The sequence below is a fragment of the Medicago sativa genome, chromosome 4, assembly GCF_051527215.1.
Source record: "Medicago sativa cultivar Bolivia chromosome 4, Bolivia_mono, whole genome shotgun sequence".
Taxonomy (NCBI): Eukaryota; Viridiplantae; Streptophyta; class Magnoliopsida; order Fabales; family Fabaceae; genus Medicago; species Medicago sativa.
Genome location: NC_140752.1, coordinates 31,657,282 through 31,677,114, shown reverse-complemented (window position 1 = coordinate 31,677,114; position 19,833 = coordinate 31,657,282). Strand labels below are relative to the sequence as shown.

Here is a 19,833-nt window from a genome sequence, read left to right as displayed (position 1 = left end):
CGTTTTTGAAAAATAAACTTCGATTGTATTTCATTTTTTTCGTTAATTAACGCAACCTAACACTCTATTCTTTAATTAGCGTAATTTGACGTCTTTAATGAAAAATAAACTTAGAAATGCATATATACAATTACAACGCTTTACTTTCAGGTGCGATCATACCAGCACTAATGCACCGGATCCCATCAGAACTCCGCAGTTAAGCGTGCTTGGGCGAGAGTAGTACTAGGATGGGTGACCTCCTGGGAAGTCCTTGTGTTGCACATCTTTTTGCCAAAATTTCGTGTTCTTTGCACCTCTTTTTGCCAAAATTTCGTGTTCTTTTTGTTAATTAGCGTAATTTTACGTCGTTTTTGAAAAATAAACTTCGATTGTATTTCATTTTTTTCGTTAATTAACGCAACCTAACACTCTATTCTTTAATTAGCGTAATTTGACGTCTTTAATGAAAAATAAACTTAGAAATGCATATATACAATTACAACGCTTTACTTTCAGGTGCGATCATACCAGCACTAATGCACCGGATCCCATCAGAACTTCGCAGTTAAGCGTGCTTGGGCGAGAGTAGTACTAGGATGGGTGACCTCCTGGGAAGTCCTTGTGTTGCACCTCTTTTTGCCAAAATTTCGTGTTCTTTGCACCTCTTTTTGCCAAAATTTCGTGTTCTTTTTGTTAATTAGCGTAATTTTACGTCGTTTTTGAAAAATAAACTTCGATTGTATTTCATTTTTTTCGTTAATTAACGCAACCTAACTCTCTATTCTTTAATTAGCGTAATTTGACGTCTTTAATGAAAAATAAACTTAGAAATGCATATATACAATTACAACGCTTTACTTTCAGGTGCGATCATACCAGCACTAATGCACCGGATCCCATCAGAACTCCGCAGTTAAGCGTGCTTGGGCGAGAGTAGTACTAGGATGGGTGACCTCCTGGGAAGTCCTTGTGTTGCACCTCTTTTTGCCAAAATTTCGTGTTCTTTGCACCTCTTTTTGCCAAAATTTCGTGTTCTTTTTGTTAATTAGCGTAATTTTACGTCGTTTTTGAAAAATAAACTTCGATTGTATTTCATTTTTTTCGTTAATTAACGCAACCTAACTCTCTATTCTTTAATTAGCGTAATTTGACGTCTTTAATGAAAAATAAACTTAGAAATGCATATATACAATTACAACGCTTTACTTTCAGGTGCGATCATACCAGCACTAATGCACCGGATCCCATCAGAACTCCGCAGTTAAGCGTGCTTGGGCGAGAGTAGTACTAGGATGGGTGACCTCCTGGGAAGTCCTTGTGTTGCACCTCTTTTTGCCAAAATTTCGTGTTCTTTGCACCTCTTTTTGCCAAAATTTCGTGTTCTTTTTGTTAATTAGCGTAATTTTACGTCGTTTTTGAAAAATAAACTTCGATTGTATTTCATTTTTTTCGTTAATTAACGCAACCTAACACTCTATTCTTTAATTAGCGTAATTTGACGTCTTTAATGAAAAATAAACTTAGAAATGCATATATACAATTACAACGCTTTACTTTCAGGTGCGATCATACCAGCACTAATGCACCGGATCCCATCAGAACTCCGCAGTTAAGCGTGCTTGGGCGAGAGTAGTACTAGGATGGGTGACCTCCTGGGAAGTCCTTGTGTTGCACCTCTTTTTGCCAAAATTTCGTGTTCTTTGCACCTCTTTTTGCCAAAATTTCGTGTTCTTTTTGTTAATTAGCGTAATTTTACGTCGTTTTTGAAAAATAAACTTCGATTGTATTTCATTTTTTTCGTTAATTAACGCAACCTAACTCTCTATTCTTTAATTAGCGTAATTTGACGTCTTTAATGAAAAATAAACTTAGAAATGCATATATACAATTACAACGCTTTACTTTCAGGTACGATCATACCAGCACTAATGCACCGGATCCCATCAGAACTCCGCAGTTAAGCGTGCTTGGGCGAGAGTAGTACTAGGATGGGTGACCTCCTGGGAAGTCCTTGTGTTGCACGGGTGACCTCCTGGGAAGTCCTTGTGTTGCACCTCTTTTTGCCAAAATTTCGTGTTCTTTGCACCTCTTTTTGCCAAAATTTCGTGTTCTTTTTGTTAATTAGCGTAATTTTACGTCGTTTTTGAAAAATAAACTTCGATTGTATTTCATTTTTTTCGTTAATTAACGCAACCTAACACTCTATTCTTTAATTAGCGTAATTTGACGTCTTTAATGAAAAATAAACTTAGAAATGCATATATACAATTACAACGCTTTACTTTCAGGTGCGATCATACCAGCACTAATGCACCGGATCCCATCAGAACTCCGCAGTTAAGCGTGCTTGGGCGAGAGTAGTACTAGGATGGGTGACCTCCTGGGAAGTCCTTGTGTTGCACCTCTTTTTGCCAAAATTTCGTGTTCTTTGCACCTCTTTTTGCCAAAATTTCGTGTTCTTTTTGTTAATTAGCGTAATTTTACGTCGTTTTTGAAAAATAAACTTCGATTGTATTTCATTTTTTTCGTTAATTAACGCAACCTAACTCTCTATTCTTTAATTAGCGTAATTTGACGTCTTTAATGAAAAATAAACTTAGAAATGCATATATACAATTACAACGCTTTACTTTCAGGTGCGATCATACCAGCACTAATGCACCGGATCCCATCAGAACTCCGCAGTTAAGCGTGCTTGGGCGAGAGTAGTACTAGGATGGGTGACCTCCTGGGAAGTCCTTGTGTTGCACCTCTTTTTGCCAAAATTTCGTGTTCTTTGCACCTCTTTTTGCCAAAATTTCGTGTTCTTTTTGTTAATTAGCGTAATTTTACGTCGTTTTTGAAAAATAAACTTCGATTGTATTTCATTTTTTTCGTTAATTAACGCAACCTAACACTCTATTCTTTAATTAGCGTAATTTGACGTCTTTAATGAAAAATAAACTTAGAAATGCATATATACAATTACAACGCTTTACTTTCAGGTGCGATCATACCAGCACTAATGCACCGGATCCCATCAGAACTCCGCAGTTAAGCGTGCTTGGGCGAGAGTAGTACTAGGATGGGTGACCTCCTGGGAAGTCCTTGTGTTGCACCTCTTTTTGCCAAAATTTCGTGTTCTTTGCACCTCTTTTTGCCAAAATTTCGTGTTCTTTTTGTTAATTAGCGTAATTTTACGTCGTTTTTGAAAAATAAACTTCGATTGTATTTCATTTTTTTCGTTAATTAACGCAACCTAACTCTCTATTCTTTAATTAGCGTAATTTGACGTCTTTAATGAAAAATAAACTTAGAAATGCATATATACAATTACAACGCTTTACTTTCAGGTGCGATCATACCAGCACTAATGCACCGGATCCCATCAGAACTCCGCAGTTAAGCGTGCTTGGGCGAGAGTAGTACTAGGATGGGTGACCTCCTGGGAAGTCCTTGTGTTGCACGGGTGACCTCCTGGGAAGTCCTTGTGTTGCACCTCTTTTTGCCAAAATTTCGTGTTCTTTGCACCTCTTTTTGCCAAAATTTCGTGTTCTTTTTGTTAATTAGCGTAATTTTACGTCGTTTTTGAAAAATAAACTTCGATTGTATTTCATTTTTTTCGTTAATTAACGCAACCTAACACTCTATTCTTTAATTAGCGTAATTTGACGTCTTTAATGAAAAATAAACTTAGAAATGCATATATACAATTACAACGCTTTACTTTCAGGTGCGATCATACCAGCACTAATGCACCGGATCCCATCAGAACTCCGCAGTTAAGCGTGCTTGGGCGAGAGTAGTACTAGGATGGGTGACCTCCTGGGAAGTCCTTGTGTTGCACCTCTTTTTGCCAAAATTTCGTGTTCTTTGCACCTCTTTTTGCCAAAATTTCGTGTTCTTTTTGTTAATTAGCGTAATTTTACGTCGTTTTTGAAAAATAAACTTCGATTGTATTTCATTTTTTTTGTTAATTAACGCAACCTAACTCTCTATTCTTTAATTAGCGTAATTTGACGTCTTTAATGAAAAATAAACTTAGAAATGCATATATACAATTACAACGCTTTACTTTCAGGTGCGATCATACCAGCACTAATGCACCGGATCCCATCAGAACTCCGCAGTTAAGCGTGCTTGGGCGAGAGTAGTACTAGGATGGGTGACCTCCTGGGAAGTCCTTGTGTTGCACCTCTTTTTGCCAAAATTTCGTGTTCTTTGCACCTCTTTTTGCCAAAATTTCGTGTTCTTTTTGTTAATTAGCGTAATTTTACGTCGTTTTTGAAAAATAAACTTCGATTGTATTTCATTTTTTTCGTTAATTAACGCAACCTAACACTCTATTCTTTAATTAGCGTAATTTGACGTCTTTAATGAAAAATAAACTTAGAAATGCATATATACAATTACAACGCTTTACTTTCAGGTGCGATCATACCAGCACTAATGCACCGGATCCCATCAGAACTCCGCAGTTAAGCGTGCTTGGGCGAGAGTAGTACTAGGATGGGTGACCTCCTGGGAAGTCCTTGTGTTGCACCTCTTTTTGCCAAAATTTCGTGTTCTTTGCACCTCTTTTTGCCAAAATTTCGTGTTCTTTTTGTTAATTAGCGTAATTTTACGTCGTTTTTGAAAAATAAACTTCGATTGTATTTCATTTTTTTCGTTAATTAACGCAACCTAACTCTCTATTCTTTAATTAGCGTAATTTGACGTCTTTAATGAAAAATAAACTTAGAAATGCATATATACAATTACAACGCTTTACTTTCAGGTGCGATCATACCAGCACTAATGCACCGGATCCCATCAGAACTCCGCAGTTAAGCGTGCTTGGGCGAGAGTAGTACTAGGATGGGTGACCTCCTGGGAAGTCCTTGTGTTGCACGGGTGACCTCCTGGGAAGTCCTTGTGTTGCACCTCTTTTTGCCAAAATTTCGTGTTCTTTGCACCTCTTTTTGCCAAAATTTCGTGTTCTTTTTGTTAATTAGCGTAATTTTACGTCGTTTTTGAAAAATAAACTTCGATTGTATTTCATTTTTTTCGTTAATTAACGCAACCTAACTCTCTATTCTTTAATTAGCGTAATTTGACGTCTTTAATGAAAAATAAACTTAGAAATGCATATATACAATTACAACGCTTTACTTTCAGGTGCGATCATACCAGCACTAATGCACCGGATCCCATCAGAACTCCGCAGTTAAGCGTGCTTGGGCGAGAGTAGTACTAGGATGGGTGACCTCCTGGGAAGTCCTTGTGTTGCACCTCTTTTTGCCAAAATTTCGTGTTCTTTGCACCTCTTTTTGCCAAAATTTCGTGTTCTTTTTGTTAATTAGCGTAATTTTACGTCGTTTTTGAAAAATAAACTTCGATTGTATTTCATTTTTTTCGTTAATTAACGCAACCTAACACTCTATTCTTTAATTAGCGTAATTTGACGTCTTTAATGAAAAATAAACTTAGAAATGCATATATACAATTACAACGCTTTACTTTCAGGTGCGATCATACCAGCACTAATGCACCGGATCCCATCAGAACTCCGCAGTTAAGCGTGCTTGGGCGAGAGTAGTACTAGGATGGGTGACCTCCTGGGAAGTCCTTGTGTTGCACCTCTTTTTGCCAAAATTTCGTGTTCTTTGCACCTCTTTTTGCCAAAATTTCGTGTTCTTTTTGTTAATTAGCGTAATTTTACGTCGTTTTTGAAAAATAAACTTCGATTGTATTTCATTTTTTTCGTTAATTAACGCAACCTAACTCTCTATTCTTTAATTAGCGTAATTTGACGTCTTTAATGAAAAATAAACTTAGAAATGCATATATACAATTACAACGCTTTACTTTCAGGTGCGATCATACCAGCACTAATGCACCGGATCCCATCAGAACTCCGCAGTTAAGCGTGCTTGGGCGAGAGTAGTACTAGGATGGGTGACCTCCTGGGAAGTCCTTGTGTTGCACGGGTGACCTCCTGGGAAGTCCTTGTGTTGCACCTCTTTTTGCCAAAATTTCGTGTTCTTTGCACCTCTTTTTGCCAAAATTTCGTGTTCTTTTTGTTAATTAGCGTAATTTTACGTCGTTTTTGAAAAATAAACTTCGATTGTATTTCATTTTTTTCGTTAATTAACGCAACCTAACTCTCTATTCTTTAATTAGCGTAATTTGACGTCTTTAATGAAAAATAAACTTAGAAATGCATATATACAATTACAACGCTTTACTTTCAGGTGCGATCATACCAGCACTAATGCACCGGATCCCATCAGAACTCCGCAGTTAAGCGTGCTTGGGCGAGAGTAGTACTAGGATGGGTGACCTCCTGGGAAGTCCTTGTGTTGCACCTCTTTTTGCCAAAATTTCGTGTTCTTTGCACCTCTTTTTGCCAAAATTTCGTGTTCTTTTTGTTAATTAGCGTAATTTTACGTCGTTTTTGAAAAATAAACTTCGATTGTATTTCATTTTTTTCGTTAATTAACGCAACCTAACACTCTATTCTTTAATTAGCGTAATTTGACGTCTTTAATGAAAAATAAACTTAGAAATGCATATATACAATTACAACGCTTTACTTTCAGGTGCGATCATACCAGCACTAATGCACCGGATCCCATCAGAACTCCGCAGTTAAGGGTGCTTGGGCGAGAGTAGTACTAGGATGGGTGACCTCCTGGGAAGTCCTTGTGTTGCACCTCTTTTTGCCAAAATTTCGTGTTCTTTGCACCTCTTTTTGCCAAAATTTCGTGTTCTTTTTGTTAATTAGCGTAATTTTACGTCGTTTTTGAAAAATAAACTTCGATTGTATTTCATTTTTTTCGTTAATTAACGCAACCTAACACTCTATTCTTTAATTAGCGTAATTTGACGTCTTTAATGAAAAATAAACTTAGAAATGCATATATACAATTACAACGCTTTACTTTCAGGTGCGATCATACCAGCACTAATGCACCGGATCCCATCAGAACTCCGCAGTTAAGCGTGCTTGGGCGAGAGTAGTACTAGGATGGGTGACCTCCTGGGAAGTCCTTGTGTTGCACCTCTTTTTGCCAAAATTTCGTGTTCTTTGCACCTCTTTTTGCCAAAATTTCGTGTTCTTTTTGTTAATTAGCGTAATTTTACGTCGTTTTTGAAAAATAAACTTCGATTGTATTTCATTTTTTTCGTTAATTAACGCAACCTAACTCTCTATTCTTTAATTAGCGTAATTTGACGTCTTTAATGAAAAATAAACTTAGAAATGCATATATACAATTACAACGCTTTACTTTCAGGTGCGATCATACCAGCACTAATGCACCGGATCCCATCAGAACTCCGCAGTTAAGCGTGCTTGGGCGAGAGTAGTACTAGGATGGGTGACCTCCTGGGAAGTCCTTGTGTTGCACGGGTGACCTCCTGGGAAGTCCTTGTGTTGCACCTCTTTTTGCCAAAATTTCGTGTTCTTTGCACCTCTTTTTGCCAAAATTTCGTGTTCTTTTTGTTAATTAGCGTAATTTTACGTCGTTTTTGAAAAATAAACTTCGATTGTATTTCATTTTTTTCGTTAATTAACGCAACCTAACTCTCTATTCTTTAATTAGCGTAATTTGACGTCTTTAATGAAAAATAAACTTAGAAATGCATATATACAATTACAACGCTTTACTTTCAGGTGCGATCATACCAGCACTAATGCACCGGATCCCATCAGAACTCCGCAGTTAAGCGTGCTTGGGCGAGAGTAGTACTAGGATGGGTGACCTCCTGGGAAGTCCTTGTGTTGCACCTCTTTTTGCCAAAATTTCGTGTTCTTTGCACCTCTTTTTGCCAAAATTTCGTGTTCTTTTTGTTAATTAGCGTAATTTTACGTCGTTTTTGAAAAATAAACTTCGATTGTATTTCATTTTTTTCGTTAATTAACGCAACCTAACACTCTATTCTTTAATTAGCGTAATTTGACGTCTTTAATGAAAAATAAACTTAGAAATGCATATATACAATTACAACGCTTTACTTTCAGGTGCGATCATACCAGCACTAATGCACCGGATCCCATCAGAACTCCGCAGTTAAGGGTGCTTGGGCGAGAGTAGTACTAGGATGGGTGACCTCCTGGGAAGTCCTTGTGTTGCACCTCTTTTTGCCAAAATTTCGTGTTCTTTGCACCTCTTTTTGCCAAAATTTCGTGTTCTTTTTGTTAATTAGCGTAATTTTACGTCGTTTTTGAAAAATAAACTTCGATTGTATTTCATTTTTTTCGTTAATTAACGCAACCTAACACTCTATTCTTTAATTAGCGTAATTTGACGTCTTTAATGAAAAATAAACTTAGAAATGCATATATACAATTACAACGCTTTACTTTCAGGTGCAATCATACCAGCACTAATGCACCGGATCTCATCAGAACTCCGCAGTTAAGCGTGCTTGGGCGAGAGTAGTACTAGGATGGGTGACCTCCTGGGAAGTCCTTGTGTTGCACCTCTTTTTGCCAAAATTTCGTGTTCTTTGCACCTCTTTTTGCCAAAATTTCGTGTTCTTTTTGTTAATTAGCGTAATTTTACGTCGTTTTTGAAAAATAAACTTCGATTGTATTTCATTTTTTTCGTTAATTAACGCAACCTAACACTCTATTCTTTAATTAGCGTAATTTGACGTCTTTAATGAAAAATAAACTTAGAAATGCATATATACAATTACAACGCTTTACTTTCAGGTGCGATCATACCAGCACTAATGCACCGGATCCCATCAGAACTCCGCAGTTAAGGGTGCTTGGGCGAGAGTAGTACTAGGATGGGTGACCTCCTGGGAAGTCCTTGTGTTGCACCTCTTTTTGCCAAAATTTCGTGTTCTTTGCACCTCTTTTTGCCAAAATTTCGTGTTCTTTTTGTTAATTAGCGTAATTTTACGTCGTTTTTGAAAAATAAACTTCGATTGTATTTCATTTTTTTCGTTAATTAACGCAACCTAACACTCTATTCTTTAATTAGCGTAATTTGACGTCTTTAATGAAAAATAAACTTAGAAATGCATATATACAATTACAACGCTTTACTTTCAGGTGCGATCATACCAGCACTAATGCACCGGATCCCATCAGAACTCCGCAGTTAAGCGTGCTTGGGCGAGAGTAGTACTAGGATGGGTGACCTCCTGGGAAGTCCTTGTGTTGCACCTCTTTTTGCCAAAATTTCGTGTTCTTTGCACCTCTTTTTGCCAAAATTTCGTGTTCTTTTTGTTAATTAGCGTAATTTTACGTCGTTTTTGAAAAATAAACTTCGATTGTATTTCATTTTTTTCGTTAATTAACGCAACCTAACTCTCTATTCTTTAATTAGCGTAATTTGACGTCTTTAATGAAAAATAAACTTAGAAATGCATATATACAATTACAACGCTTTACTTTCAGGTGCGATCATACCAGCACTAATGCACCGGATCCCATCAGAACTCCGCAGTTAAGCGTGCTTGGGCGAGAGTAGTACTAGGATGGGTGACCTCCTGGGAAGTCCTTGTGTTGCACGGGTGACCTCCTGGGAAGTCCTTGTGTTGCACCTCTTTTTGCCAAAATTTCGTGTTCTTTGCACCTCTTTTTGCCAAAATTTCGTGTTCTTTTTGTTAATTAGCGTAATTTTACGTCGTTTTTGAAAAATAAACTTCGATTGTATTTCATTTTTTTCGTTAATTAACGCAACCTAACTCTCTATTCTTTAATTAGCGTAATTTGACGTCTTTAATGAAAAATAAACTTAGAAATGCATATATACAATTACAACGCTTTACTTTCAGGTGCGATCATACCAGCACTAATGCACCGGATCCCATCAGAACTCCGCAGTTAAGCGTGCTTGGGCGAGAGTAGTACTAGGATGGGTGACCTCCTGGGAAGTCCTTGTGTTGCACCTCTTTTTGCCAAAATTTCGTGTTCTTTGCACCTCTTTTTGCCAAAATTTCGTGTTCTTTTTGTTAATTAGCGTAATTTTACGTCGTTTTTGAAAAATAAACTTCGATTGTATTTCATTTTTTTCGTTAATTAACGCAACCTAACACTCTATTCTTTAATTAGCGTAATTTGACGTCTTTAATGAAAAATAAACTTAGAAATGCATATATACAATTACAACGCTTTACTTTCAGGTGCGATCATACCAGCACTAATGCACCGGATCCCATCAGAACTCCGCAGTTAAGGGTGCTTGGGCGAGAGTAGTACTAGGATGGGTGACCTCCTGGGAAGTCCTTGTGTTGCACCTCTTTTTGCCAAAATTTCGTGTTCTTTGCACCTCTTTTTGCCAAAATTTCGTGTTCTTTTTGTTAATTAGCGTAATTTTACGTCGTTTTTGAAAAATAAACTTCGATTGTATTTCATTTTTTTCGTTAATTAACGCAACCTAACACTCTATTCTTTAATTAGCGTAATTTGACGTCTTTAATGAAAAATAAACTTAGAAATGCATATATACAATTACAACGCTTTACTTTCAGGTGCAATCATACCAGCACTAATGCACCGGATCTCATCAGAACTCCGCAGTTAAGCGTGCTTGGGCGAGAGTAGTACTAGGATGGGTGACCTCCTGGGAAGTCCTTGTGTTGCACCTCTTTTTGCCAAAATTTCGTGTTCTTTGCACCTCTTTTTGCCAAAATTTCGTGTTCTTTTTGTTAATTAGCGTAATTTTACGTCGTTTTTGAAAAATAAACTTCGATTGTATTTCATTTTTTTCGTTAATTAACGCAACCTAACTCTCTATTCTTTAATTAGCGTAATTTGACGTCTTTAATGAAAAATAAACTTAGAAATGCATATATACAATTACAACGCTTTACTTTCAGGTGCGATCATACCAGCACTAATGCACCGGATCCCATCAGAACTCCGCAGTTAAGGGTGCTTGGGCGAGAGTAGTACTAGGATGGGTGACCTCCTGGGAAGTCCTTGTGTTGCACCTCTTTTTGCCAAAATTTCGTGTTCTTTGCACCTCTTTTTGCCAAAATTTCGTGTTCTTTTTGTTAATTAGCGTAATTTTACGTCGTTTTTGAAAAATAAACTTCGATTGTATTTCATTTTTTTCGTTAATTAACGCAACCTAACACTCTATTCTTTAATTAGCGTAATTTGACGTCTTTAATGAAAAATAAACTTAGAAATGCATATATACAATTACAACGCTTTACTTTCAGGTGCAATCATACCAGCACTAATGCACCGGATCTCATCAGAACTCCGCAGTTAAGCGTGCTTGGGCGAGAGTAGTACTAGGATGGGTGACCTCCTGGGAAGTCCTTGTGTTGCACCTCTTTTTGCCAAAATTTCGTGTTCTTTGCACCTCTTTTTGCCAAAATTTCGTGTTCTTTTTGTTAATTAGCGTAATTTTACGTCGTTTTTGAAAAATAAACTTCGATTGTATTTCATTTTTTTCGTTAATTAACGCAACCTAACACTCTATTCTTTAATTAGCGTAATTTGACGTCTTTAATGAAAAATAAACTTAGAAATGCATATATACAATTACAACGCTTTACTTTCAGGTGCGATCATACCAGCACTAATGCACCGGATCCCATCAGAACTCCGCAGTTAAGCGTGCTTGGGCGAGAGTAGTACTAGGATGGGTGACCTCCTGGGAAGTCCTTGTGTTGCACCTCTTTTTGCCAAAATTTCGTGTTCTTTGCACCTCTTTTTGCCAAAATTTCGTGTTCTTTTTGTTAATTAGCGTAATTTTACGTCGTTTTTGAAAAATAAACTTCGATTGTATTTCATTTTTTTCGTTAATTAACGCAACCTAACTCTCTATTCTTTAATTAGCGTAATTTGACGTCTTTAATGAAAAATAAACTTAGAAATGCATATATACAATTACAACGCTTTACTTTCAGGTGCGATCATACCAGCACTAATGCACCGGATCCCATCAGAACTCCGCAGTTAAGCGTGCTTGGGCGAGAGTAGTACTAGGATGGGTGACCTCCTGGGAAGTCCTTGTGTTGCACGGGTGACCTCCTGGGAAGTCCTTGTGTTGCACCTCTTTTTGCCAAAATTTCGTGTTCTTTGCACCTCTTTTTGCCAAAATTTCGTGTTCTTTTTGTTAATTAGCGTAATTTTACGTCGTTTTTGAAAAATAAACTTCGATTGTATTTCATTTTTTTCGTTAATTAACGCAACCTAACTCTCTATTCTTTAATTAGCGTAATTTGACGTCTTTAATGAAAAATAAACTTAGAAATGCATATATACAATTACAACGCTTTACTTTCAGGTGCGATCATACCAGCACTAATGCACCGGATCCCATCAGAACTCCGCAGTTAAGCGTGCTTGGGCGAGAGTAGTACTAGGATGGGTGACCTCCTGGGAAGTCCTTGTGTTGCACCTCTTTTTGCCAAAATTTCGTGTTCTTTGCACCTCTTTTTGCCAAAATTTCGTGTTCTTTTTGTTAATTAGCGTAATTTTACGTCGTTTTTGAAAAATAAACTTCGATTGTATTTCATTTTTTTCGTTAATTAACGCAACCTAACACTCTATTCTTTAATTAGCGTAATTTGACGTCTTTAATGAAAAATAAACTTAGAAATGCATATATACAATTACAACGCTTTACTTTCAGGTGCGATCATACCAGCACTAATGCACCGGATCCCATCAGAACTCCGCAGTTAAGGGTGCTTGGGCGAGAGTAGTACTAGGATGGGTGACCTCCTGGGAAGTCCTTGTGTTGCACCTCTTTTTGCCAAAATTTCGTGTTCTTTGCACCTCTTTTTGCCAAAATTTCGTGTTCTTTTTGTTAATTAGCGTAATTTTACGTCGTTTTTGAAAAATAAACTTCGATTGTATTTCATTTTTTTCGTTAATTAACGCAACCTAACACTCTATTCTTTAATTAGCGTAATTTGACGTCTTTAATGAAAAATAAACTTAGAAATGCATATATACAATTACAACGCTTTACTTTCAGGTGCAATCATACCAGCACTAATGCACCGGATCTCATCAGAACTCCGCAGTTAAGCGTGCTTGGGCGAGAGTAGTACTAGGATGGGTGACCTCCTGGGAAGTCCTTGTGTTGCACCTCTTTTTGCCAAAATTTCGTGTTCTTTGCACCTCTTTTTGCCAAAATTTCGTGTTCTTTTTGTTAATTAGCGTAATTTTACGTCGTTTTTGAAAAATAAACTTCGATTGTATTTCATTTTTTTCGTTAATTAACGCAACCTAACACTCTATTCTTTAATTAGCGTAATTTGACGTCTTTAATGAAAAATAAACTTAGAAATGCATATATACAATTATAACGCTTTACTTTCAGGTGCGATCATACCAGCACTAATGCACCGGATCCCATCAGAACTCCGCAGTTAAGCGTGCTTGGGCGAGAGTAGTACTAGGATGGGTGACCTCCTGGGAAGTCCTTGTGTTGCACCTCTTTTTGCCCAAATTTCGTGTTCTTTGCACCTCTTTTTGCCAAAATTTCGTGTTCTTTTTGTTAATTAGCGTAATTTTACGTCGTTTTTGAAAAATAAACTTCGATTGTATTTCATTTTTTTCGTTAATTAACGCAACCTAACTCTCTATTCTTTAATTAGCGTAATTTGACGTCTTTAATGAAAAATAAACTTAGAAATGCATATATACAATTACAACGCTTTACTTTCAGGTGCGATCATACCAGCACTAATGCACCGGATCCCATCAGAACTCCGCAGTTAAGCGTGCTTGGGCGAGAGTAGTACTAGGATGGGTGACCTCCTGGGAAGTCCTTGTGTTGCACCTCTTTTTGCCAAAATTTCGTGTTCTTTGCACCTCTTTTTGCCAAAATTTCGTGTTCTTTTTGTTAATTAGCGTAATTTTACGTCGTTTTTGAAAAATAAACTTCGATTGTATTTCATTTTTTTCGTTAATTAACGCAACCTAACTCTCTATTCTTTAATTAGCGTAATTTGACGTCTTTAATGAAAAATAAACTTAGAAATGCATATATACAATTACAACGCTTTACTTTCAGGTGCGATCATACCAGCACTAATGCACCGGATCCCATCAGAACTCCGCAGTTAAGCGTGCTTGGGCGAGAGTAGTACTAGGATGGGTGACCTCCTGGGAAGTCCTTGTGTTGCACCTCTTTTTGCCAAAATTTCGTGTTCTTTGCACCTCTTTTCGCCAAAATTTCGTGTTCTTTTTGTTAATTAGCGTAATTTTACGTCGTTTTTGAAAAATAAACTTCGATTGTATTTCATTTTTTTCGTTAATTAACGCAACCTAACACTCTATTCTTTAATTAGCGTAATTTGACGTCTTTAATGAAAAATAAACTTAGAAATGCATATATACAATTACAACGCTTTACTTTCAGGTGCGATCATACCAGCACTAATGCACCGGATCCCATCAGAACTCCGCAGTTAAGCGTGCTTGGGCGAGAGTAGTACTAGGATGGGTGACCTCCTGGGAAGTCCTTGTGTTGCACCTCTTTTTGCCAAAATTTCGTGTTCTTTGCACCTCTTTTTGCCAAAATTTCGTGTTCTTTTTGTTAATTAGCGTAATTTTACGTCGTTTTTGAAAAATAAACTTCGATTGTATTTCATTTTTTTCGTTAATTAACGCAACCTAACACTCTATTCTTTAATTAGCGTAATTTGACGTCTTTAATGAAAAATAAACTTAGAAATGCATATATACAATTACAACGCTTTACTTTCAGGTGCGATCATACCAGCACTAATGCACCGGATCCCATCAGAACTCCGCAGTTAAGGGTGCTTGGGCGAGAGTAGTACTAGGATGGGTGACCTCCTGGGAAGTCCTTGTGTTGCACCTCTTTTTGCCAAAATTTCGTGTTCTTTGCACCTCTTTTTGCCAAAATTTCGTGTTCTTTTTGTTAATTAGCGTAATTTTACGTCGTTTTTGAAAAATAAACTTCGATTGTATTTCATTTTTTTCGTTAATTAACGCAACCTAACTCTCTATTCTTTAATTAGCGTAATTTGACGTCTTTAATGAAAAATAAACTTAGAAATGCATATATACAATTACAACGCTTTACTTTCAGGTGCGATCATACCAGCACTAATGCACCGGATCCCATCAGAACTCCGCAGTTAAGCGTGCTTGGGCGAGAGTAGTACTAGGATGGGTGACCTCCTGGGAAGTCCTTGTGTTGCACCTCTTTTTGCCAAAATTTCGTGTTCTTTGCACCTCTTTTTGCCAAAATTTCGTGTTCTTTTTGTTAATTAGCGTAATTTTACGTCGTTTTTGAAAAATAAACTTCGATTGTATTTCATTTTTTTCGTTAATTAACGCAACCTAACACTCTATTCTTTAATTAGCGTAATTTGACGTCTTTAATGAAAAATAAACTTAGAAATGCATATATACAATTACAACGCTTTACTTTCAGGTGCGATCATACCAGCACTAATGCACCGGATCCCATCAGAACTCCGCAGTTAAGCGTGCTTGGGCGAGAGTAGTACTAGGATGGGTGACCTCCTGGGAAGTCCTTGTGTTGCACCTCTTTTTGCCAAAATTTCGTGTTCTTTGCACCTCTTTTTGCCAAAATTTCGTGTTCTTTTTGTTAATTAGCGTAATTTTACGTCGTTTTTGAAAAATAAACTTCGATTGTATTTCATTTTTTTCGTTAATTAACGCAACCTAACACTCTATTCTTTAATTAGCGTAATTTGACGTCTTTAATGAAAAATAAACTTAGAAATGCATATATACAATTACAACGCTTTACTTTCAGGTGCGATCATACCAGCACTAATGCACCGGATCCCATCAGAACTCCGCAGTTAAGCGTGCTTGGGCGAGAGTAGTACTAGGATGGGTGACCTCCTGGGAAGTCCTTGTGTTGCACCTCTTTTTGCCAAAATTTCGTGTTCTTTGCACCTCTTTTTGCCAAAATTTCGTGTTCTTTTTGTTAATTAGCGTAATTTTACGTCGTTTTTGAAAAATAAACTTCGATTGTATTTCATTTTTTTCGTTAATTAACGCAACCTAACTCTCTATTCTTTAATTAGCGTAATTTGACGTCTTTAATGAAAAATAAACTTAGAAATGCATATATACAATTACAACGCTTTACTTTCAGGTGCGATCATACCAGCACTAATGCACCGGATCCCATCAGAACTCCGCAGTTAAGCGTGCTTGGGCGAGAGTAGTACTAGGATGGGTGACCTCCTGGGAAGTCCTTGTGTTGCACCTCTTTTTGCCAAAATTTCGTGTTCTTTGCACCTCTTTTTGCCAAAATTTCGTGTTCTTTTTGTTAATTAGCGTAATTTTACGTCGTTTTTGAAAAATAAACTTCGATTGTATTTCATTTTTTTCGTTAATTAACGCAACCTAACTCTCTATTCTTTAATTAGCGTAATTTGACGTCTTTAATGAAAAATAAACTTAGAAATGCATATATACAATTACAACGCTTTACTTTCAGGTGCGATCATACCAGCACTAATGCACCGGATCCCATCAGAACTCCGCAGTTAAGCGTGCTTGGGCGAGAGTAGTACTAGGATGGGTGACCTCCTGGGAAGTCCTTGTGTTGCACCTCTTTTTGCCAAAATTTCGTGTTCTTTGCACCTCTTTTCGCCAAAATTTCGTGTTCTTTTTGTTAATTAGCGTAATTTTACGTCGTTTTTGAAAAATAAACTTCGATTGTATTTCATTTTTTTCGTTAATTAACGCAACCTAACACTCTATTCTTTAATTAGCGTAATTTGACGTCTTTAATGAAAAATAAACTTAGAAATGCATATATACAATTACAACGCTTTACTTTCAGGTGCGATCATACCAGCACTAATGCACCGGATCCCATCAGAACTCCGCAGTTAAGCGTGCTTGGGCGAGAGTAGTACTAGGATGGGTGACCTCCTGGGAAGTCCTTGTGTTGCACCTCTTTTTGCCAAAATTTCGTGTTCTTTGCACCTCTTTTTGCCAAAATTTCGTGTTCTTTTTGTTAATTAGCGTAATTTTACGTCGTTTTTGAAAAATAAACTTCGATTGTATTTCATTTTTTTCGTTAATTAACGCAACCTAACTCTCTATTCTTTAATTAGCGTAATTTGACGTCTTTAATGAAAAATAAACTTAGAAATGCATATATACAATTACAACGCTTTACTTTCAGGTGCGATCATACCAGCACTAATGCACCGGATCCCATCAGAACTCCGCAGTTAAGCGTGCTTGGGCGAGAGTAGTACTAGGATGGGTGACCTCCTGGGAAGTCCTTGTGTTGCACCTCTTTTTGCCAAAATTTCGTGTTCTTTGCACCTCTTTTCGCCAAAATTTCGTGTTCTTTTTGTTAATTAGCGTAATTTTACGTCGTTTTTGAAAAATAAACTTCGATTGTATTTCATTTTTTTCGTTAATTAACGCAACCTAACACTCTATTCTTTAATTAGCGTAATTTGACGTCTTTAATGAAAAATAAACTTAGAAATGCATATATACAATTACAACGCTTTACTTTCAGGTGCGATCATACCAGCACTAATGCACCGGATCCCATCAGAACTCCGCAGTTAAGCGTGCTTGGGCGAGAGTAGTACTAGGATGGGTGACCTCCTGGGAAGTCCTTGTGTTGCACCTCTTTTTGCCAAAATTTCGTGTTCTTTGCACCTCTTTTTGCCAAAATTTCGTGTTCTTTTTGTTAATTAGCGTAATTTTACGTCGTTTTTGAAAAATAAACTTCGATTGTATTTCATTTTTTTCGTTAATTAACGCAACCTAACACTCTATTCTTTAATTAGCGTAATTTGACGTCTTTAATGAAAAATAAACTTAGAAATGCATATATACAATTACAACGCTTTACTTTCAGGTGCGATCATACCAGCACTAATGCACCGGATCCCATCAGAACTCCGCAGTTAAGCGTGCTTGGGCGAGAGTAGTACTAGGATGGGTGACCTCCTGGGAAGTCCTTGTGTTGCACCTCTTTTTGCCAAAATTTCGTGTTCTTTGCACCTCTTTTTGCCAAAATTTCGTGTTCTTTTTGTTAATTAGCGTAATTTTACGTCGTTTTTGAAAAATAAACTTCGATTGTATTTCATTTTTTTCGTTAATTAACGCAACCTAACTCTCTATTCTTTAATTAGCGTAATTTGACGTCTTTAATGAAAAATAAACTTAGAAATGCATATATACAATTACAACGCTTTACTTTCAGGTGCGATCATACCAGCACTAATGCACCGGATCCCATCAGAACTCCGCAGTTAAGCGTGCTTGGGCGAGAGTAGTACTAGGATGGGTGACCTCCTGGGAAGTCCTTGTGTTGCACCTCTTTTTGCCAAAATTTCGTGTTCTTTGCACCTCTTTTTGCCAAAATTTCGTGTTCTTTTTGTTAATTAGCGTAATTTTACGTCGTTTTTGAAAAATAAACTTCGATTGTATTTCATTTTTTTCGTTAATTAACGCAACCTAACACTCTATTCTTTAATTAGCGTAATTTGACGTCTTTAATGAAAAATAAACTTAGAAATGCATATATACAATTACAACGCTTTACTTTCAGGTGCGATCATACCAGCACTAATGCACCGGATCCCATCAGAACTCCGCAGTTAAGCGTGCTTGGGCGAGAGTAGTACTAGGATGGGTGACCTCCTGGGAAGTCCTTGTGTTGCACCTCTTTTTGCCCAAATTTCGTGTTCTTTGCACCTCTTTTTGCCAAAATTTCGTGTTCTTTTTGTTAATTAGCGTAATTTTACGTCGTTTTTGAAAAATAAACTTCGATTGTATTTCATTTTTTTCGTTAATTAACGCAACCTAACTCTCTATTCTTTAATTAGCGTAATTTGATGTCTTTAATGAAAAATAAACTTAGAAATGCATATATACAATTACAACGCTTTACTTTCAGGTGCGATCATACCAGCACTAATGCACCGGATCCCATCAGAACTCCGCAGTTAAGCGTGCTTGGGCGAGAGTAGTACTAGGATGGGTGACCTCCTGGGAAGTCCTTGTGTTGCACCTCTTTTTGCCAAAATTTCGTGTTCTTTGCACCTCTTTTTGCCAAAATTTCGTGTTCTTTTTGTTAATTAGCGTAATTTTACGTCGTTTTTGAAAAATAAACTTCGATTGTATTTCATTTTTTTCGTTAATTAACGCAACCTAACTCTCTATTCTTTAATTAGCGTAATTTGACGTCTTTAATGAAAAATAAACTTAGAAATGCATATATACAATTACAACGCTTTACTTTCAGGTGCGATCATACCAGCACTAATGCACCGGATCCCATCAGAACTCCGCAGTTAAGCGTGCTTGGGCGAGAGTAGTACTAGGATGGGTGACCTCCTGGGAAGTCCTTGTGTTGCACCTCTTTTTGCCAAAATTTCGTGTTCTTTGCACCTCTTTTTGCCAAAATTTCGTGTTCTTTTTGTTAATTAGCGTAATTTTACGTCGTTTTTGAAAAATAAACTTCGATTGTATTTCATTTTTTTCGTTAATTAACGCAACCTAACACTCTATTCTTTAATTAGCGTAATTTGACGTCTTTAATGAAAAATAAACTTAGAAATGCATATATACAATTACAACGCTTTACTTTCAGGTGCGATCATACCAGCACTAATGCACCGGATCCCATCAGAACTCCGCAGTTAAGCGTGCTTGGGCGAGAGTAGTACTAGGATGGGTGACCTCCTGGGAAGTCCTTGTGTTGCACCTCTTTTTGCCAAAATTTCGTGTTCTTTGCACCTCTTTTTGCCAAAATTTCGTGTTCTTTTTGTTAATTAGCGTAATTTTACGTCGTTTTTGAAAAATAAACTTCGATTGTATTTCATTTTTTTCGTTAATTAACGCAACCTAACTCTCTATTCTTTAATTAGCGTAATTTGACGTCTTTAATGAAAAATAAACTTAGAAATGCA

The 19,833-nt window shown here is 36.9% G+C and overlaps 55 non-coding genes and 1 pseudogene across 55 annotated transcripts; all 56 read left to right on the top strand.

The window, feature by feature from the left end:
• The first annotated feature begins 148 nt into the window (after positions 1-148).
• On the top strand, positions 149-267 carry LOC146928458 (5S ribosomal RNA). Its single transcript, XR_015008880.1, has one exon. It is a non-coding gene; the product is annotated as a 5S ribosomal RNA (ribosomal RNA).
• A 229-nt stretch (positions 268-496) lies between these two features.
• LOC146928457 (5S ribosomal RNA) lies at positions 497-615 on the top strand. The gene has a single exon (XR_015008892.1). It is a non-coding gene; the product is annotated as a 5S ribosomal RNA (ribosomal RNA).
• A 229-nt stretch (positions 616-844) lies between these two features.
• On the top strand, positions 845-963 carry LOC146928456 (5S ribosomal RNA). The gene has a single exon (XR_015008541.1). It is a non-coding gene; the product is annotated as a 5S ribosomal RNA (ribosomal RNA).
• Positions 964-1,192: 229 nt separating this feature from the next.
• Positions 1,193-1,311, top strand: LOC146928455 (5S ribosomal RNA). Its single transcript, XR_015008540.1, has one exon. It is a non-coding gene; the product is annotated as a 5S ribosomal RNA (ribosomal RNA).
• Positions 1,312-1,540: 229 nt separating this feature from the next.
• LOC146928454 (5S ribosomal RNA) lies at positions 1,541-1,659 on the top strand. Its single transcript, XR_015008539.1, has one exon. It is a non-coding gene; the product is annotated as a 5S ribosomal RNA (ribosomal RNA).
• Positions 1,660-1,888: 229 nt separating this feature from the next.
• LOC146928453 (5S ribosomal RNA) lies at positions 1,889-2,007 on the top strand (annotated as a pseudogene).
• A 261-nt stretch (positions 2,008-2,268) lies between these two features.
• On the top strand, positions 2,269-2,387 carry LOC146928452 (5S ribosomal RNA). Its single transcript, XR_015008538.1, has one exon. It is a non-coding gene; the product is annotated as a 5S ribosomal RNA (ribosomal RNA).
• Positions 2,388-2,616: 229 nt separating this feature from the next.
• On the top strand, positions 2,617-2,735 carry LOC146928451 (5S ribosomal RNA). Its single transcript, XR_015008536.1, has one exon. It is a non-coding gene; the product is annotated as a 5S ribosomal RNA (ribosomal RNA).
• A 229-nt stretch (positions 2,736-2,964) lies between these two features.
• On the top strand, positions 2,965-3,083 carry LOC146928450 (5S ribosomal RNA). Its single transcript, XR_015008535.1, has one exon. It is a non-coding gene; the product is annotated as a 5S ribosomal RNA (ribosomal RNA).
• Positions 3,084-3,312: 229 nt separating this feature from the next.
• LOC146928449 (5S ribosomal RNA) lies at positions 3,313-3,431 on the top strand. Its single transcript, XR_015008988.1, has one exon. It is a non-coding gene; the product is annotated as a 5S ribosomal RNA (ribosomal RNA).
• A 261-nt stretch (positions 3,432-3,692) lies between these two features.
• On the top strand, positions 3,693-3,811 carry LOC146928448 (5S ribosomal RNA). Its single transcript, XR_015008534.1, has one exon. It is a non-coding gene; the product is annotated as a 5S ribosomal RNA (ribosomal RNA).
• A 229-nt stretch (positions 3,812-4,040) lies between these two features.
• On the top strand, positions 4,041-4,159 carry LOC146928447 (5S ribosomal RNA). Its single transcript, XR_015008533.1, has one exon. It is a non-coding gene; the product is annotated as a 5S ribosomal RNA (ribosomal RNA).
• Positions 4,160-4,388: 229 nt separating this feature from the next.
• Positions 4,389-4,507, top strand: LOC146928446 (5S ribosomal RNA). The gene has a single exon (XR_015008532.1). It is a non-coding gene; the product is annotated as a 5S ribosomal RNA (ribosomal RNA).
• Positions 4,508-4,736: 229 nt separating this feature from the next.
• On the top strand, positions 4,737-4,855 carry LOC146928445 (5S ribosomal RNA). Its single transcript, XR_015008987.1, has one exon. It is a non-coding gene; the product is annotated as a 5S ribosomal RNA (ribosomal RNA).
• A 261-nt stretch (positions 4,856-5,116) lies between these two features.
• On the top strand, positions 5,117-5,235 carry LOC146928444 (5S ribosomal RNA). Its single transcript, XR_015008530.1, has one exon. It is a non-coding gene; the product is annotated as a 5S ribosomal RNA (ribosomal RNA).
• A 229-nt stretch (positions 5,236-5,464) lies between these two features.
• Positions 5,465-5,583, top strand: LOC146928443 (5S ribosomal RNA). Its single transcript, XR_015008529.1, has one exon. It is a non-coding gene; the product is annotated as a 5S ribosomal RNA (ribosomal RNA).
• Positions 5,584-5,812: 229 nt separating this feature from the next.
• On the top strand, positions 5,813-5,931 carry LOC146928442 (5S ribosomal RNA). The gene has a single exon (XR_015008986.1). It is a non-coding gene; the product is annotated as a 5S ribosomal RNA (ribosomal RNA).
• A 261-nt stretch (positions 5,932-6,192) lies between these two features.
• On the top strand, positions 6,193-6,311 carry LOC146928441 (5S ribosomal RNA). The gene has a single exon (XR_015008528.1). It is a non-coding gene; the product is annotated as a 5S ribosomal RNA (ribosomal RNA).
• A 229-nt stretch (positions 6,312-6,540) lies between these two features.
• Positions 6,541-6,659, top strand: LOC146928440 (5S ribosomal RNA). Its single transcript, XR_015008823.1, has one exon. It is a non-coding gene; the product is annotated as a 5S ribosomal RNA (ribosomal RNA).
• Positions 6,660-6,888: 229 nt separating this feature from the next.
• Positions 6,889-7,007, top strand: LOC146928439 (5S ribosomal RNA). Its single transcript, XR_015008527.1, has one exon. It is a non-coding gene; the product is annotated as a 5S ribosomal RNA (ribosomal RNA).
• Positions 7,008-7,236: 229 nt separating this feature from the next.
• Positions 7,237-7,355, top strand: LOC146928438 (5S ribosomal RNA). Its single transcript, XR_015008984.1, has one exon. It is a non-coding gene; the product is annotated as a 5S ribosomal RNA (ribosomal RNA).
• Positions 7,356-7,616: 261 nt separating this feature from the next.
• On the top strand, positions 7,617-7,735 carry LOC146928437 (5S ribosomal RNA). Its single transcript, XR_015008526.1, has one exon. It is a non-coding gene; the product is annotated as a 5S ribosomal RNA (ribosomal RNA).
• Positions 7,736-7,964: 229 nt separating this feature from the next.
• Positions 7,965-8,083, top strand: LOC146928436 (5S ribosomal RNA). The gene has a single exon (XR_015008822.1). It is a non-coding gene; the product is annotated as a 5S ribosomal RNA (ribosomal RNA).
• A 229-nt stretch (positions 8,084-8,312) lies between these two features.
• Positions 8,313-8,431, top strand: LOC146928435 (5S ribosomal RNA). The gene has a single exon (XR_015008856.1). It is a non-coding gene; the product is annotated as a 5S ribosomal RNA (ribosomal RNA).
• Positions 8,432-8,660: 229 nt separating this feature from the next.
• On the top strand, positions 8,661-8,779 carry LOC146928434 (5S ribosomal RNA). The gene has a single exon (XR_015008821.1). It is a non-coding gene; the product is annotated as a 5S ribosomal RNA (ribosomal RNA).
• A 229-nt stretch (positions 8,780-9,008) lies between these two features.
• On the top strand, positions 9,009-9,127 carry LOC146928433 (5S ribosomal RNA). Its single transcript, XR_015008524.1, has one exon. It is a non-coding gene; the product is annotated as a 5S ribosomal RNA (ribosomal RNA).
• A 229-nt stretch (positions 9,128-9,356) lies between these two features.
• Positions 9,357-9,475, top strand: LOC146928432 (5S ribosomal RNA). The gene has a single exon (XR_015008983.1). It is a non-coding gene; the product is annotated as a 5S ribosomal RNA (ribosomal RNA).
• A 261-nt stretch (positions 9,476-9,736) lies between these two features.
• On the top strand, positions 9,737-9,855 carry LOC146928431 (5S ribosomal RNA). The gene has a single exon (XR_015008523.1). It is a non-coding gene; the product is annotated as a 5S ribosomal RNA (ribosomal RNA).
• A 229-nt stretch (positions 9,856-10,084) lies between these two features.
• On the top strand, positions 10,085-10,203 carry LOC146928430 (5S ribosomal RNA). The gene has a single exon (XR_015008820.1). It is a non-coding gene; the product is annotated as a 5S ribosomal RNA (ribosomal RNA).
• Positions 10,204-10,432: 229 nt separating this feature from the next.
• On the top strand, positions 10,433-10,551 carry LOC146928429 (5S ribosomal RNA). The gene has a single exon (XR_015008855.1). It is a non-coding gene; the product is annotated as a 5S ribosomal RNA (ribosomal RNA).
• Positions 10,552-10,780: 229 nt separating this feature from the next.
• LOC146928428 (5S ribosomal RNA) lies at positions 10,781-10,899 on the top strand. The gene has a single exon (XR_015008819.1). It is a non-coding gene; the product is annotated as a 5S ribosomal RNA (ribosomal RNA).
• Positions 10,900-11,128: 229 nt separating this feature from the next.
• Positions 11,129-11,247, top strand: LOC146928427 (5S ribosomal RNA). Its single transcript, XR_015008854.1, has one exon. It is a non-coding gene; the product is annotated as a 5S ribosomal RNA (ribosomal RNA).
• Positions 11,248-11,476: 229 nt separating this feature from the next.
• Positions 11,477-11,595, top strand: LOC146928426 (5S ribosomal RNA). Its single transcript, XR_015008522.1, has one exon. It is a non-coding gene; the product is annotated as a 5S ribosomal RNA (ribosomal RNA).
• Positions 11,596-11,824: 229 nt separating this feature from the next.
• Positions 11,825-11,943, top strand: LOC146928425 (5S ribosomal RNA). The gene has a single exon (XR_015008982.1). It is a non-coding gene; the product is annotated as a 5S ribosomal RNA (ribosomal RNA).
• A 261-nt stretch (positions 11,944-12,204) lies between these two features.
• LOC146928424 (5S ribosomal RNA) lies at positions 12,205-12,323 on the top strand. Its single transcript, XR_015008521.1, has one exon. It is a non-coding gene; the product is annotated as a 5S ribosomal RNA (ribosomal RNA).
• Positions 12,324-12,552: 229 nt separating this feature from the next.
• On the top strand, positions 12,553-12,671 carry LOC146928423 (5S ribosomal RNA). Its single transcript, XR_015008817.1, has one exon. It is a non-coding gene; the product is annotated as a 5S ribosomal RNA (ribosomal RNA).
• Positions 12,672-12,900: 229 nt separating this feature from the next.
• Positions 12,901-13,019, top strand: LOC146928422 (5S ribosomal RNA). The gene has a single exon (XR_015008853.1). It is a non-coding gene; the product is annotated as a 5S ribosomal RNA (ribosomal RNA).
• Positions 13,020-13,248: 229 nt separating this feature from the next.
• Positions 13,249-13,367, top strand: LOC146928421 (5S ribosomal RNA). The gene has a single exon (XR_015008520.1). It is a non-coding gene; the product is annotated as a 5S ribosomal RNA (ribosomal RNA).
• Positions 13,368-13,596: 229 nt separating this feature from the next.
• LOC146928420 (5S ribosomal RNA) lies at positions 13,597-13,715 on the top strand. The gene has a single exon (XR_015008518.1). It is a non-coding gene; the product is annotated as a 5S ribosomal RNA (ribosomal RNA).
• Positions 13,716-13,944: 229 nt separating this feature from the next.
• LOC146928419 (5S ribosomal RNA) lies at positions 13,945-14,063 on the top strand. The gene has a single exon (XR_015008517.1). It is a non-coding gene; the product is annotated as a 5S ribosomal RNA (ribosomal RNA).
• A 229-nt stretch (positions 14,064-14,292) lies between these two features.
• LOC146928418 (5S ribosomal RNA) lies at positions 14,293-14,411 on the top strand. The gene has a single exon (XR_015008516.1). It is a non-coding gene; the product is annotated as a 5S ribosomal RNA (ribosomal RNA).
• A 229-nt stretch (positions 14,412-14,640) lies between these two features.
• On the top strand, positions 14,641-14,759 carry LOC146928417 (5S ribosomal RNA). Its single transcript, XR_015008816.1, has one exon. It is a non-coding gene; the product is annotated as a 5S ribosomal RNA (ribosomal RNA).
• Positions 14,760-14,988: 229 nt separating this feature from the next.
• On the top strand, positions 14,989-15,107 carry LOC146928416 (5S ribosomal RNA). The gene has a single exon (XR_015008515.1). It is a non-coding gene; the product is annotated as a 5S ribosomal RNA (ribosomal RNA).
• Positions 15,108-15,336: 229 nt separating this feature from the next.
• On the top strand, positions 15,337-15,455 carry LOC146928415 (5S ribosomal RNA). The gene has a single exon (XR_015008514.1). It is a non-coding gene; the product is annotated as a 5S ribosomal RNA (ribosomal RNA).
• Positions 15,456-15,684: 229 nt separating this feature from the next.
• On the top strand, positions 15,685-15,803 carry LOC146928414 (5S ribosomal RNA). Its single transcript, XR_015008513.1, has one exon. It is a non-coding gene; the product is annotated as a 5S ribosomal RNA (ribosomal RNA).
• Positions 15,804-16,032: 229 nt separating this feature from the next.
• Positions 16,033-16,151, top strand: LOC146928413 (5S ribosomal RNA). The gene has a single exon (XR_015008512.1). It is a non-coding gene; the product is annotated as a 5S ribosomal RNA (ribosomal RNA).
• Positions 16,152-16,380: 229 nt separating this feature from the next.
• On the top strand, positions 16,381-16,499 carry LOC146928412 (5S ribosomal RNA). Its single transcript, XR_015008511.1, has one exon. It is a non-coding gene; the product is annotated as a 5S ribosomal RNA (ribosomal RNA).
• Positions 16,500-16,728: 229 nt separating this feature from the next.
• LOC146928411 (5S ribosomal RNA) lies at positions 16,729-16,847 on the top strand. Its single transcript, XR_015008510.1, has one exon. It is a non-coding gene; the product is annotated as a 5S ribosomal RNA (ribosomal RNA).
• A 229-nt stretch (positions 16,848-17,076) lies between these two features.
• On the top strand, positions 17,077-17,195 carry LOC146928410 (5S ribosomal RNA). The gene has a single exon (XR_015008509.1). It is a non-coding gene; the product is annotated as a 5S ribosomal RNA (ribosomal RNA).
• A 229-nt stretch (positions 17,196-17,424) lies between these two features.
• Positions 17,425-17,543, top strand: LOC146928409 (5S ribosomal RNA). The gene has a single exon (XR_015008507.1). It is a non-coding gene; the product is annotated as a 5S ribosomal RNA (ribosomal RNA).
• A 229-nt stretch (positions 17,544-17,772) lies between these two features.
• On the top strand, positions 17,773-17,891 carry LOC146928408 (5S ribosomal RNA). Its single transcript, XR_015008506.1, has one exon. It is a non-coding gene; the product is annotated as a 5S ribosomal RNA (ribosomal RNA).
• A 229-nt stretch (positions 17,892-18,120) lies between these two features.
• On the top strand, positions 18,121-18,239 carry LOC146928407 (5S ribosomal RNA). Its single transcript, XR_015008505.1, has one exon. It is a non-coding gene; the product is annotated as a 5S ribosomal RNA (ribosomal RNA).
• A 229-nt stretch (positions 18,240-18,468) lies between these two features.
• LOC146928406 (5S ribosomal RNA) lies at positions 18,469-18,587 on the top strand. The gene has a single exon (XR_015008504.1). It is a non-coding gene; the product is annotated as a 5S ribosomal RNA (ribosomal RNA).
• Positions 18,588-18,816: 229 nt separating this feature from the next.
• LOC146928405 (5S ribosomal RNA) lies at positions 18,817-18,935 on the top strand. The gene has a single exon (XR_015008503.1). It is a non-coding gene; the product is annotated as a 5S ribosomal RNA (ribosomal RNA).
• A 229-nt stretch (positions 18,936-19,164) lies between these two features.
• LOC146928404 (5S ribosomal RNA) lies at positions 19,165-19,283 on the top strand. The gene has a single exon (XR_015008502.1). It is a non-coding gene; the product is annotated as a 5S ribosomal RNA (ribosomal RNA).
• Positions 19,284-19,512: 229 nt separating this feature from the next.
• On the top strand, positions 19,513-19,631 carry LOC146928403 (5S ribosomal RNA). The gene has a single exon (XR_015008501.1). It is a non-coding gene; the product is annotated as a 5S ribosomal RNA (ribosomal RNA).
• The last annotated feature ends 202 nt before the right edge of the window (positions 19,632-19,833 follow it).